The 14679-nt window shown below is 34.1% G+C and overlaps 1 long non-coding RNA gene across 8 annotated transcripts; it reads left to right on the plus strand.

Moving 5' to 3' along the window:
• The first annotated feature begins 4299 nt into the window (after positions 1-4299).
• Positions 4300-8396, plus strand: LOC141721484 (uncharacterized). Of its 8 annotated transcripts, XR_012574761.1 has the most exons (9): positions 4300-4843; positions 5238-5375; positions 5573-6371; positions 6765-6809; positions 6904-7112; positions 7200-7238; positions 7359-7473; positions 7867-7987; positions 8085-8396. It is a non-coding gene; the product is annotated as an uncharacterized LOC141721484 (long non-coding RNA). The 8 variants fall into 8 exon arrangements; XR_012574756.1 differs by having other exon boundaries at positions 6904-7238; XR_012574745.1 differs by having other exon boundaries at positions 7200-7473.
• The last annotated feature ends 6283 nt before the right edge of the window (positions 8397-14679 follow it).

Consider the following 14679-nt stretch of genomic DNA (forward strand, 5'->3'; position numbering starts at 1 on the left):
TGGTGGAAAGAGTATTTAGCACTTTATATTTAAAATTCTTAAGGTCAACAAAACTAGGATTATTATCAATAACTGGGCAATTCAATGTGCATAAAATCAATAAGTTCTCCGGGGTTGAAAGCAATCCAGACATAGCATAAGGGATGATTTCTACTCGTGAAACATTTGTGATACATTATAGTACTTGAGTATGTTGTCACATTTGATCTTATGCGCATTAAATGGTCCAACTATTGACAACGATCCTAATTTTGTTGACCTCGAGCACAGTAAAGGTAAACGGTTACTTAATCTTTCCACCAATATACTAAAAAGGGTATGTTCTCTTTTTGCTGAAACAGCAATGGAAGATAGGAATGTCTTCACAAACGGGAGGAATTCAGAAATTAAAGAGCAGGGCCCAAATGAGATTATGATTTTGTTGGAATGGATCCTCTCATATTCTCTTTTGCGGTGTACTGTAAGGATCCTACAGGGTTGATAAATTATTGGTTCATCCAAGCTGTCACATTGTTGCTTAGTTTTACACGAAGCTCAACAGAGGATGTGCAAGAAAAGGCTCTTGTTGCCCTTTCAACTTTTGCAGTTGTGAATTATAAAAATGCTAGAATTCATTCTGCACTTTCTGAAGCAACAATGGTAAATTAGCTATTTTGATTCTTTATATCCCCGTGGAGGGAGGACTCCACAAAAAGGAGCAAGCTATAAAGCTGTAAAAACTGTGATTGAGATCATAATTCGAAATTTACTGTTATGCTTTTGTTAAAGACTCCCATATACACCTCTACCTATACTAATTTCAAACCTTGCATCTAATGCAATTGAATGCTGAAGGTCCTATCATCATTAACAAGACTACATCTAACTTAATACAATTCTGTTAAACAACAAATCCTTTCAAGAATTTAACAATAAATTCCAGTAGTTCCCACACTGTATGCCCGCTTCGCCAACAAAAAACCATAATCTGGAAGAGATATACCCATTAAAAATAGAGGATACATGCACAGTACCCCCTACAAAAAACAAGGGCAAATTTGCATTGAGTGATGGAGAAGCATAAGAGAATACTAGAGGCTATGTTGTTACAATGGTCGTTCTAGGCGAGGCTATGTTGTGACAATGGTGGTTCTAGGCGAGCCACCAAATCAGTCAAGTTCTGGTAGTTGACTTAAACTGGAATACTAAAGCTAAACACCAAAAGTGAAAACTGCAAGTGATGCTTAAAAATGCAAGAGGCTTATTAATAGAAATAGTAAATTTAAAGTCTTTATTTTTTAGATTAAAAAAGGCTTCTGTATATCAATTTGAAGGAATAGCGAACTATGGTAGATCAGATTAAATGTGCATTGAAAGGTCTGATCCTTGACACCTATGAATAACTAGTTTTACCTAAAGATTTAAAACCCTTGCTTAGTAACTAAATTTACCAAGTCCACAAGTTCCACAATCAAGTGTCAATACTATCAACAGTCATAGAAGCAAACCAAAGGAACTGAAACTATTATCAAATTTTAATTAGATAAAAATTTTAGCTGAATGCCCTCCGAGTCAAACGTAAGAACCTTGGCATTAAAAAGTCCTAGAAGCATACTTGTAAACTACAGATAATTTTTTTGCTATCTTTATACAAGATTTCAAAACAATGCCGTAACTTTATAAGTACATTCTTCTATCAGGAACTCCAAGTTCACCAACCGAGGACAAGAAATTATATGATCATAAAAACTCTAATGTGAGATTTTGTAGATTTAGAAGTGTGGGGTCATGTCACTCATATTTTATGAGAAGTACTACGTCACGGAAATATAGACTTAACAGAGCCGGTAAATCCCAATTTATTTTGGGCAGTTTACAGTAAGATAAATGAAGAGTTGTTAAATTTGAAAAACGAAAAGAAAATGGAGAGATTAATAAATCCCAACCATAAATACTCGGAGTTTACAAATATCTGATTCCGATGCACATACTTCAAGTTGTACTGCTAATAATAATTTCTTGAACAATTTAGAACCGAAGGTGGTTAACTTATAAGGATTATGACCACATAGAAATATAAATGTAAGCATTGAATATTCTGCGAAATAGCATACTTAAGAAATTTTTCAATTAAACGCATCAAAGGTTTATTTCTCAATATATATAACTTCAACTTCTAGATATGGGATTGATGGTTTCAGATAGATTAAAAATGGCGAACAAAATTATGATTATTGCCATTGACAAACCAATTAAAACTGAGAAAAGGGAGTCATCTATATACCTCCATCGTTGCGAGAGAATGCCCGTTTGAACTGCTTCTTTCGACAAGTGACAGGATTTTGTGAATTAGTTCATCTTGTAACCTGCTGATTCTGTCTTGTTCGCCTCCAAGAATCCTAACTCTTTTCATCGTCGGGATCCCAATTAAGTAATCAAATCCACCTCTGTTTCCAATTGCCCCTAACCCTAATTATCGCTCACTCAAGTTTCCCCTATTTTGAAGGCCCAAGTACTTTCTACTATGTCCCAACTCGCAACCTTTATATATTAGCCCTATTTTATAATAATCTTACAAAATTGCAGATTTTTTAATTGAGGCAAAAAATGACCGCTTAAACAAAATACGCATTTAGCAAATAAGTATCACATAAAAAAATTCTACGATACACAACTTAATTATCAGTGTCACGTCAATTCGTATTTCCAAGTGCTCACTGATCTTTATTTATACTTAAGTATGAGATGGAATGCTACATTCCTTACGACATCCAATTTTTTCACAATTCTTATCATATCAAGTTTGCACCAACTCATTATTTCTAAATCTTCCCTTCAATTGCAGTTAATTTCCTTTAACTTCACCCATTCCATTCCATTCACATCTACCAAACAGAAAAGTCCTTTTAAATCTTTAATATTCGATTTTGGGATCAGACGGAACCTAAATCGGTTGCTTAAAATTTTCAATTTTAGATATCATAGATTTTGTTTTTCTTTTAAACAATGTACTTAAAGTATTTAAATGGCAAAATTAATTCTAACGTCCCTGAACTATAGACACTTTTTTGTCTATGCCCCTAAACTATAAATATAAATTTATAGGTAATTCAACTTTTGATTTTTTCTTATTGCAGCCTTTCCATTAAATTTTTAAGTAACACTGTTAGTTTTTAATTAAAAACCAGTTTTTAAACTTGAAAATTGAGTTTCGAAGATCAAATAATTTCTTGGTAAATAACTTCGCCGAAAAAGTAAAAAATACCCCAAAGAAATCGGGCAATCTAGTTTTCGGCCGGCAATGCTCCACAATAGCCAACAAAATCCGGTGAGCTAGAACTTTTTGATACACCAAAGTCGACCAAAATTCAATTAACATCATAGACAGTGTTCTAAAAATCGGTCTAGGCGGCCACCTAGGCGGCGCCTAGGCGCTCGGCGGTGGTAAAACGCCCTGACTCGGATCTAGGCGGTGATTTAGTCATTTTTTCAAAAAATCGGGTAAAAATCGGGATTAGGCGGGCTAGGCGGTCAAAAATCGGTCCTGGGCGGTTTAGGCGGAAAATAATTAATTTTTTTTTACGTTTTTATAATTTTAATTCATTAATTTCATAATTTCACACAATATCATGTCAATTTCAAATATAAAATATTAGTAACAAGTAACAAGTAATCTAATATATTTATTTTTCACTTGAAATACAAAAATAACATATTATAATTAATTTAAAAGTGTGAATTAAAATATAGTTAATATTGTAAAGTCGATAATTAGTACATAATGCATCTCAAATGTGTAGATATTGTTTAATATCATTCTAATTTCTTTTTCAAACAAATATTTGACATCACTACGCCATAAATGGCCTATCGCAATAGTTTAATCATGTGTGTTACAAAATTATGTTACCTTAGCTATGCTCATCTTAGCCTACCGTAACGTAGTATTTTTTATGTTACCATAGCCTTTGTAATATGTTATTGTAGCTTCAAAGTGTTACAAACGGTAACATGTGGAAACTTATGTTACAATAATGTGTTAATAGATAAAAAAAGTAACATTTTATAAAAAAAATAAATATATATAATTATTTGACTTAAAAATTAATCAATTTTGATAATATAATTAAATAATAATATTAATATTAGCTAAGACTGATAAAATGATTTTTTTTGTTAAATTTTGTTAACTGTACTAATTAGTAACTGATAATTTTTATTAATAAAAAATTTGAACACTATTTAAACATAAAAAATTATTAAAAGTTAAAAATCAAAAAATAAAAGTGAGTAGCAACGGTTTTTTGGAGTTTCGTTGGGCTTCAAAAATTTTAGAGAGCGGGCTCAAAATTTTAGAGAAGCGGGCTCTAAGCCGCTCTATCACACTCTAAACGTATCTCTCTCAGTTTTCAATCGATTCACGCCCTATCAATTTAGGGCTTCACTGCAAAAGGATTTAACACAATTGGTTTGAGGCTTCACGGGTCTTCCCGCTTGCGCAATTTCTTTATCAGAAGAAGATGAAGGGGAGCTCATCAACGACGATGGCTTCGTCTATAAGCGCAACAAGCGCCCTCGCCTCGATATCAGTGCCGCCACTTCTGCTCCCCCTCCAGATCCACTTGTTGAGGACAACAATCGAAAGATTCGGAGAAGAAATGCTCTTTTAAAACTTAAAGAGAAGTACCAAGCTGAGCTTTCTCGTTGGGAACTTTTGTCAAACACCTTGAGGGACTTGAATTTGTGAACCCAGAATGTTGTAAAGAGGTCTGAGAAGATTGATGTTGGCCAAAGGGGAGATGAGTTGTCGTTTGAGTTTTCGGGTTGTAGTGTGTGTGCTCTTGTTGATGAGCTCCTTACTCAGGTAGTTTCTAGATCTTAGTTTTTTGTTAAATTTGACTTTCTTTGTGAATTTTAGGAACTTTTTTTGTAGTGTATGAGATATTCTGTTTTAATTCTTGGTAATTTCGAGTTTCGGGTTGTTTGTGAAATTGGGTTTTCTTGGATATATATTAAAATTTCATTTTTTATAGATGTAATATCATCATATCTATGAATCCAATTGCTTTTACAGCACAGCTTCTCAATGGGCCAGGAGAAATGGTGTGTAGGTTAGATGCAAACATAAATAACTGTAAAAAACTCCCGTCTAATTCATGTAGTTAAATATAAGAATGCTCAGACTACTGGGATAGGGACGGCCTCAGTTTTTACATCGGATTTTCGTGCAACTTCCTCAGCTGCTATTTCCTTGACAGGTTCCACCACTTTCTCCACAGCTGCTTCCTCCTTTGGCTTCTCCTCTGTCGTTACCTCAGATGTAGTTTCTGGCTCAGTAGTTTTTAGCTCCTCGGCCTTGGGAGCCTCATCATTTGAAGCAAAAACATCTACCAGAGGTTCGTCTTTCTTTTCCTCTCCACCATTGATCTCCTGCTTTATATATGCGAAAATGAAATCAACTGATCGGTATTGTAAAGAATTAAGGTATATTTAAATACGATACATCTTTGTTTTATTAGTTATCATATAAACATATAATGCATAAAATCTAAACTAAAGGAATAGTTAATTTAACTAATTACCTGTGGAACAGTCTCGGCCACGTGCTCTTGGACGGTCTTTGCAGGATCCTCAGCTGGGACCTGAGTTTCGAGGGCCAAATCCTTAGTTTGTTAGGAGTGAATGAAGATGAAGATGAATAAAGCTTGCGATCTCAGCTATATCTCTGTTCTTCCTCCTCAAGCCAGTATCTATATATTTAGATACGCGCCTCTGTATTTATAGATGATTGTTTTTTTCTAATTACTGTGATTGACTAGATAAATGTTCGATTATATATGTATATGATTGTTTATATGATGATTTTTGTGTTTTCGCAATGAGTTGAGATCTAATATTGAGCATCAGCGATTATGTGTATATGTGATGATGATTATTGTGCTTATTACAACTGATGGAAATGAATTTTCTATTATGTATATATGTGATGATGATTATTGTATTTACCGTGAGTGACGTAGATGAATTTTTGATTATGTTTATTATGTTTTCGTGATAAAATGAAATCGAATATTGAGAAACGGAGCTAAATTTTCAATTATTGTTTATATGATGATTGTTATTGTGTTTAGTGCGAGTGATGGAGATGAATTTACGATTATGTGTGATTAATTGTATGCTGATTGTTGTGTTTTGGTGATGGAAGGAGATCTAATGTTGCTAATACTGGCGTTGAGTCTTCGATTTTCGGGAGAAGTCAAGCTGCTTCTCAACTTCGATCGCAGCAGCTACCGCAACAATCATTTTCTCAAGGTATTTCGTCTCGGCCTAAGATGTTCTCACACCTCATTCAGAATCAGAACTCTCCTGATGACATTGCGATTAACGATCAGGTTTAAAATCTCCAAGCCTCTTGTAGCTTTCGATGATAATGTCACTAACTGATTTGAGTTTAAATAAACCTAGATTAGTTTTGTTAAGTATGGAAGACATAAACCATATGTCTTCTGGATATGAAACATGTTTCCTTTTAAACTGAAAATTACTAGTAGATATTATATATGTGTTATTTTAATTAATTGCATTAGTCATTAAAACTCCAGACAATCACAAGATATACATATGCATTAGGAGAGAGTCAAGTGTCTGTTAGCTAGCTATTAAACATATACGACCCTATTAATAAATAGGGCTTTAATATTTAACAAAGTAAGTTCCTCTTTCTTTAAATATCGGTGAAAATTAATTAAATATTAAAAATACTGATATCACCATTATTTTCATAGATTATCAGCATTCATGGATTCAAATCGCTGCATAAAGTTAAAAAGGTAAGCTGATTTCAAAATTATACATACTTACATATATGTTCATATATTGATTCCTTGATTTCGTGTTAATTGTTACTCTGTGTGTGTGTGTAAGATGGGTGAATTGTGGTTCTGAATTGTTGGTAAGAGGTGCTGATTGATGCGGTAGACTTGATTAAGCTGATGGATCTGACTCGCTCCACTTTCAATGATGATAACGTGTCATCTGATGTGTTTGGAAAGCTTGGAATAATCTATGGCTAGGAAAGCTCTCTGAGCTTCCCAATAAGTAACAAAAAAATGTGCTTCGTATACTTCTATTCGGTACAAACTTGTTTTTTATGGCCTTTGTACTGTAATGGTTCCTATGATATTGTATATTAACGTAATATTTTCTGGGATTTATGCAAGATTTAGCTTTTGGATCCTTGTTAGTGCATTGAATTTTTGGTAACAATTCACTTATACAACCTGTGTTGACTGAGATTCTATTCGCACTTGCAGAAAATACATATATTATCAACACATAGTTTTGTTGCTTACTTATATTTGATTCCATCTTGGTAGCAGACGGTCTGAACAGAACTCCAGCGAGAAACCCAGATTCAACCAAAGACGCACCTCCCAGTAATTCAGTTTTAACATTCCTTGTCAATCCACGTGATTTTGTATCTTGTTGCTATCGGTAATAGTACTTTTCTCTCCTTGTATACCATTATAGATTCTAAAAACATGTTCTAAATATATGATTATTAACTAGTTATTATTTAAGAAACAGGTACTGGTTCATAACATGGAAACCTCAACAATTTGGCAAATAAACCAACCATAATCCTTGTAAGCAAATAAACCAGCCATAATCCCGAGCCATACTGCCAACACCCAAACTCTTTGCCAGTTATCATGTACGAAGTAATTAATATCTTTATATGGTCTCGAAATTATTTGGTCTATTACTAATTGATGTTGCATTGATTAAATAGGTTGTTGACTAAATTGTGAACCATATTGTCATTACTTTTAACCACATTAATGTCATAATTAAAAAAATCTTTTGAAATGTCTGTTCTTCTTGTAGAATTACGCAGTCCTAAAGGCATGTGCTAAGCCACCCAAAACTGCACAGATGGACAATGAGGGATTACAGTCAAAGAAAGAATGATTTAGTAGTACGCATCAAAATGTGGTGTAACCAAAAGGTAACAATGCCACTCATCAGCCTTGCCATTCTTCTTTTCTGTCAAATTTGTGTTGTCTAACTAATTTGTGCATTGTTATCTTTGAGGTATCTTGCAGTTAGAGACATGCTGGTAAATGAGGACACTTAACAAAAAGTGGACCAACTGATTACGTCTGAAGTCGAGGAGAATGTGAAGAGTTTCTAGTGTTACTATTTATTAAGTTTATCTTTTTTTTCTAATGTTTAGTAAAGAACCTAAACTATTTTGTTTAGTTAAAATAATTGTTGTTGTCGTAGTTTTAGACATGTGATGGTTTGAGTGTTTGAGTTGGTTTGGATGTAATATATTTTGTGGTATGTAATGATATTTTAGGATTATTCGATTTCGAATAGCAGAATTTCATGTAGTATTGCTTTTTACGTATGAAAAATATGTTAATGGTATATATGTTTAATTTATAAAGAAATCATGTCAAATTAATATATTACAAATCATTATAAAAAATGGGGCCCACCAGTGGGGCCCACATGTGGGCCCCAATGCTGGGCCCCATTTTTTTTGAAAATTCAGAGTCCAAAGGTAACATACATATTGTGATACTATAGATATAGATTTATGTTACCTTTGACAGCTATTGTAACACAAAAGTGAATGTTACACCAGGGCAAAAGTAATGTTACCTTAGGGGCCAAAGGTAACTCGAAAAAAAGCAACTTAATTTTTATGTTACCTTAGGTCTTTTTCTGGCTGTGGTAACACTTTTTTGGGCCTGTTGTAACATTTTCTTGGTGTTGCTGTAGGCCATTTATGGTGTAGATTGATCATTATATAATTATAAAAATTAAAAATAATATTGGTATTCTTCCGATTAATGTTCCGATTAATCTCTCGAAGGTACCCTCACCGCCCGGGCACGCCTAGCGATTTCTGGAACACTGATCATATATAGTGATAAACAACATCAAACGAGTCTATTACACTAATTTATAATCCTAAATAGCATCAAATTATGCCGGAGAAATGAAGAACACCGGTGGCACATAAAAATTTTCGAATGAGGCTAATTGGAACACTCAAAATCACGAAAATCATATCAACATGCTCACAATCTCACGGTCTATCAATCTACATCATCAAAACCACTAAAAAATTATTCGAATCAAAATCAATATTGAAGTCAAAATTTAAAAATGACCCAAACTGAATTTTGATGGTGTAAATGGATAGTGGATTTAAAAATGAGCAATTTGGTTACTCAAGTTCTGATTTTGGACACTAGAAACACCTTTCAAATTATCCTCAATTCTCCAAAATTTCAAGGATGTTCTTCACAACTAATTACATATTTTATTTTTTTATAAGATGCCACATCATTAAAAATTAGCGACGTTACTAAAAATGGGATGATTGCCATTAGAAAAATTCAAAAATTTAATTACTTATAAATTTATATTTATAGTTCAGGAACCTAGAAAAAAAGTGGCTATAATTTAGGGTCATTAAAATTAATTTTCTCAATTTAATTGTTTGTTAAGGTAATAGGTTTATTAAGAAGTAAATATCTTATTACTTCTAAAAGGGTAAATTAATTCTAAATTATTTTTTCTAGAAACCTAAATTATAAATATAAATTTATAAGTAATTTAACTTTTCATTTTTTCTCATTGCATTCCTTTTAAAATCAGATTGACGCCGTTAGTCCGGACATTCTTGAAGTTCCGAAGAATCTAAGACAACTTTAAAGGTTATTTCGATTTTCAAACACAAAACTTGAGTTACCACATCACATGTTTTTCAATACCCTATCAATGTACATCGTCAAAATTATCGAAAAACTAATCGAATCAACCTTAATTTCAATCAAAAATTAAAAAAAAAATCAAACTCAGTTTCGAACGAAAAATGAGTGTTTTGATAACTCATTTTCAAATTTGGATATGGGAAACTTCAAGAATGTTGTTAAGGGTTTTGCCCATCATTGAAAAGTTAACGAAGTCAATCTGATTTTAACGGAAGCACTGCGATTAGAAAAAATTAAAAGTTAAATTATTTATAAATTTATTTTTATAATCTAAGACCTACAAAAAAGTGTCTATAATTCACGAACGTTATATTAATTTTCCCTTTTATAAAAAAAATATTAATTTGTAAACATACAGTAACGAGCATGTGTGCCGAGATAGTTTCAATTTTTGTATCGCATGCAACATTTAATCATTTACATTGTAGTGTTGATTCTATTATTTCAAATAAGATAAAAATAATATTATAGATAGATTCGGTCTCGCCAAGATCAGGGTTTAGACCGGAATAAATCTAAAATCGACTTTTTTTTTTAATTTTGAGGACCCTTGACCAGACTGACGGTCTTGGACTGATGGTGCCTGCCGGGTGTAATGTTTACAGGGTTGCTTTTAAATTTACACACTGCTGAAGTATTTGTAGCAGTTGCTAAGAATTTATATAGTTATACCTAAATAATGGAATGCTAGACTACCTATATACAGAGTGCTCAGCAAACAAATGATACAAACAGATCAATGTATGGACAATATCGGTCATACGAAATACAAAGAGTATCCATTCTGCACTTCTTTTTCTTTAAATCAAACTCAATATATAGATTAAATAAGATTTGATAAATAAATAAAAACTTCACTTTTATTTCAAGTAAAGCTACAGCTTTTTTGTAATACAAATGCAGGCTACCGCCTTTTTTGTTTGCTCACAATACAGAGCTTCAGCTCTTTGTTTCTTTCACTTCAATAATAAATTACATTACAAACACATGAGCCTATTTATAGGTTACATATTAGACATATTGAGCTCATGGCTTACATCACTGTATTAACTTCATTGTTTTCTTGCCAGCTTTATATACGTAGACTTTAAAGGATAGCCTGCCATGATTTGTCGGTGTATAGAAGATAATCCAGCTTGATATTTGAATCTTGTAAATTGTGTAGATGGCTCTTGCAGTAATTCTTCCATTCACATGACAACCTACCTTATTTCTAGGAAAAACTTGTGTAGCTGCACTTTGGTTATCTTTGGCCTACCTTATATTTAGGAGCTCTCTCGCTATTTATTTCTTTCATATTTGCCAGCCACCTTTTCTCCTGGAACATGCATGACCAACTCCTTAAGTTATATATTTCAAACCTTATCTCCAAGCTATAGTTTTTGTTTTATTCTTTTACACACATATAGATAATATAACATATTCAAAGTCATTAGTAAATGAGAGTTTGATTTCCAACACTCCCCCTCAAACTCAAATTTACATTCCAAGCTTCGTTTTCATTTTGTGGAACACATCCGGCTTCAACGACTTCTTAAAAATATCTACTAAATTTTCTTCTGTCCTGCAATGCATCTACTCCACTATTTTCTCGTTAACCTGTTCTCGAATAAAATGATATTTTATATTGATGTGCTGGTGTTTGGTCCGACTGTGCGACACTGGATTTTTCGCGAGAGAAATAGCGGATTTATTATCCACATAAATTTTAACCGGATCTTCCTTTGCAATATTTAACTCGCCCAAAATGTAGCCTAGCCACATAGCCTGACATCATGCGCATACTGCTGCTTCCATGTATTCTGCCTTACATGTTGAGAGGGCAAATGTTTGTTGTTTCTTCGATGACCATGAAAATATTGCTGAACCGATATGAAAAGCATATCCCGATATGCTTTTCCCGTCATCCAAATCACCGCCATAATCATTGTCTGAGTAGCCAACTAATTTTGAATCTTAAGAATGCGTGTAAAAAAAGACATGATCAAACGTACCTTTTATGTACCCCAAAATTCTTTTAGCTTCCATGAACTGATCTTGCTTCGGCTTCTCCATGTACCTACTAACCAATCCAACTGCGTACATTATATCTGGACAGGTAAAAGTTAGGTACCTCAGACTTCCAACCAAACTTTTGAACAACGTCGGATTTACTGACTCCCTTGTTGAATCAACTCTAAGCTTTATGCTCGGTTCTGCTGGCGTGCTCACTGGCTTGCATTCCTCCATTCTGAACTTCTTTAAAATTTGCTCCGCATATTTTTTCAGAGACATAAAAATCCCGTCTTTGTTTTGCTTCACCTTGACTCCAAGAAAGTATGACATTTGACCAATATCTGTCATCTCAAATTCGTTAATCATAACTTTCTTAAAATCATCAAACATACCAAGGTTATTTCCAGTAAAGATCGGGTTGTCTACCTATAAGCAAACAATTATGATATCTCCCCCTGAATTTGTTTTTCTGAAAGTATTCATCAACCCTTATGTTCCATGCTCGCGGAGCTTGCTTCAAAACATGTAAGGCTTTCTTTAGTCTATAGACTTTATTTTCCCGTCCTTTCTGAACATATCCGGGAGGCTGCTCAATATATACTTCTTCTTCAAGATAACCGTTGAGAAATGTTGACTTGACATCCATCTGAAATATTTTCCACTGCTTCTGAGCTGCAATTGCCGTCAGAAATCGTATGGTATCAACTCTTGCAACTGGAGCGAATACCTCATCATAGTCAATGCCATATCTTTGCTTGTAACATTTAGCTACCAACCTTGCCTTATGTTTTTCCACTTCACCATCCTGATTTGTTTTTGTCTTGTAGACCCACTTGACGCCAATTGCTTTATGTCCTTGTGGAAAATCTGTGAGCTCCCAAGTATCAATTTTATTTATTGCACCAATTTCCTCATCCATGGATTTATTCCATTTGTTTTCTTCATAAGCCTCTTCAACTGTAACTGGATCACATTCAGCCATTAAACAAAATGGAGAATAATCAAAGGATGTTTGTACCGGACTTGTCGCTTCATAGATGTTATCTAGACTCTGCATCTTTCGTGGTGCTCCCCCTGAACTTCCGCTTCCTTCCGTGGATGGTGCCGATCCAAGAGTTTGTTGATTTGGACTTGGTGGAGAAGTTTGATCATCGTCATCTTCAATGTTCTGGTTATCACCGGTGTCGTCATCACCATTGAAAAATAAACCAGCAACTTTTCTTTCATCCTCGCTCCATCTACAGTAATCAGATTCATCAAACTCAGCATCTCAAGAAATGATTAAATTCTTCGTTAGGGGATTATAGAGTCTGTATATCATCTCCGGTGAAAATGCATTTCTCGCCTTTATCATCCATCTTCTTCCTTTTCTGATCAGCAATATGGGCATAAGCAGTACATACAAAAATTCTGAGATGTCCAACTAATGATTTGCTCCCGCTCCATGCTTCATTTGAAGTTTTGTTTCTGACACTTTTTGTTGGGCAGAGATTCAACAAATAAACTGCAGATAGAACGGCTTCCACCCAGAAAGTTCTTGGAAAGTGCTTTCCTTTCACCATACTCCTTTCCATGTCAAGAATTGTGCGGCTCTTCCTTTCTGCAACGCCATTTTGTTGAGGAGTATATGTCATTGGAAACTGATGATTTATGCCATGTGCTCTGCAAAAACTTTTGAACAAGTTTGAAGTATACTCGCCTCCTTTGTCTGATCTGAGTATCTTCAAATACAGGCCGCTTTGTTTTTCCGCAAGTGCTTTGAAACTCCTTGAATTTATCAAAAGCCTCTGATTTTTGTTTGATGATATACACCCAACTTTTCCTGCTAAAATCATCAGTAAATGTTACGTAATACCTATTACCTCCAAGGAATGGGATATCAAATGGACCAACTATATCTGTGTGAACTATCTCCAATGGCCTTCTGGCTCTCCAGGATTTTCCAACAGAAAAACTTTTTTGGGGTTGCTTCCCCATGACACACGCTTCACATAAATTTTCTGGTTCATTGATTTCTGGCAAACTGTCCACCATTTTTGTCTTGACAATAATTTTAAGCTAGAAAATTCAAAATGACCAAATCTTAAATGACATAACAACAAGTCATATTTAATGACTGATTTCAAGCACTTTTGTACTTTCGTCTGCATATCAAGTGTGAACAAACGATTCTTTGACATCTTCACATCTGCAATTAATTCTCGAATATGATTTTTGATGATGAGAGAATTATCCTGCATCTGAATATTATACCCTTTCTCCACAAGTTGGCCAAGACTGATGATATTATTTTTCAAAGCAGGTATATAATAAACATCATTTATATATTTTTTCTCATCATTCTTTGAGACAATCATAATTGTATCTTTTCCTTTGACGAGTCACCAAAAGTAACTTCTTCGTTGATGGTCTCGTCTATCTCCGTAAATAAATCTTTATGTCCAGTCATGTGATTGTTGGCCTCTGAGTCAATATACCAAACATTATTCTTGCTCTCCTCATCTCCTTTATAAGTGAGGAACATAGCAGTGCCAATATCGTTATCTTCTTTTGCTGCAGCAACGTGACTCTTTTCTTCCTCTTTTGGTGCTCTACACTCATAACTGAAGTGATCAAATTTATTACAATTATAACATTGAAATTGAGATTTGTCACCTCATTGAAATCCACCTCTTCCACGACCTCTGAAATTTTGACCACGATCAGATGGTTGATAACCTTCGTTATTCTGGCCTCTGTTGAAAAACTGCCTTCCACGTCCTCGTCCACCTCGGTAGCCACCTCTAAAGCCACCTCTGCCACGTACAAAACCGCTACTCCCATAACTATCACCAATGGACACCTTACTTTGCAACGCCTTTTCCAAGTGGCTTGCATCATCATACTAGTTCATTCGATGCTCATGCGCTTGAAG

The sequence above is a fragment of the Apium graveolens genome, chromosome 1 (assembly GCF_009905375.1).
Source record: "Apium graveolens cultivar Ventura chromosome 1, ASM990537v1, whole genome shotgun sequence".
Classification (NCBI taxonomy): Eukaryota; Viridiplantae; Streptophyta; class Magnoliopsida; order Apiales; family Apiaceae; genus Apium; species Apium graveolens.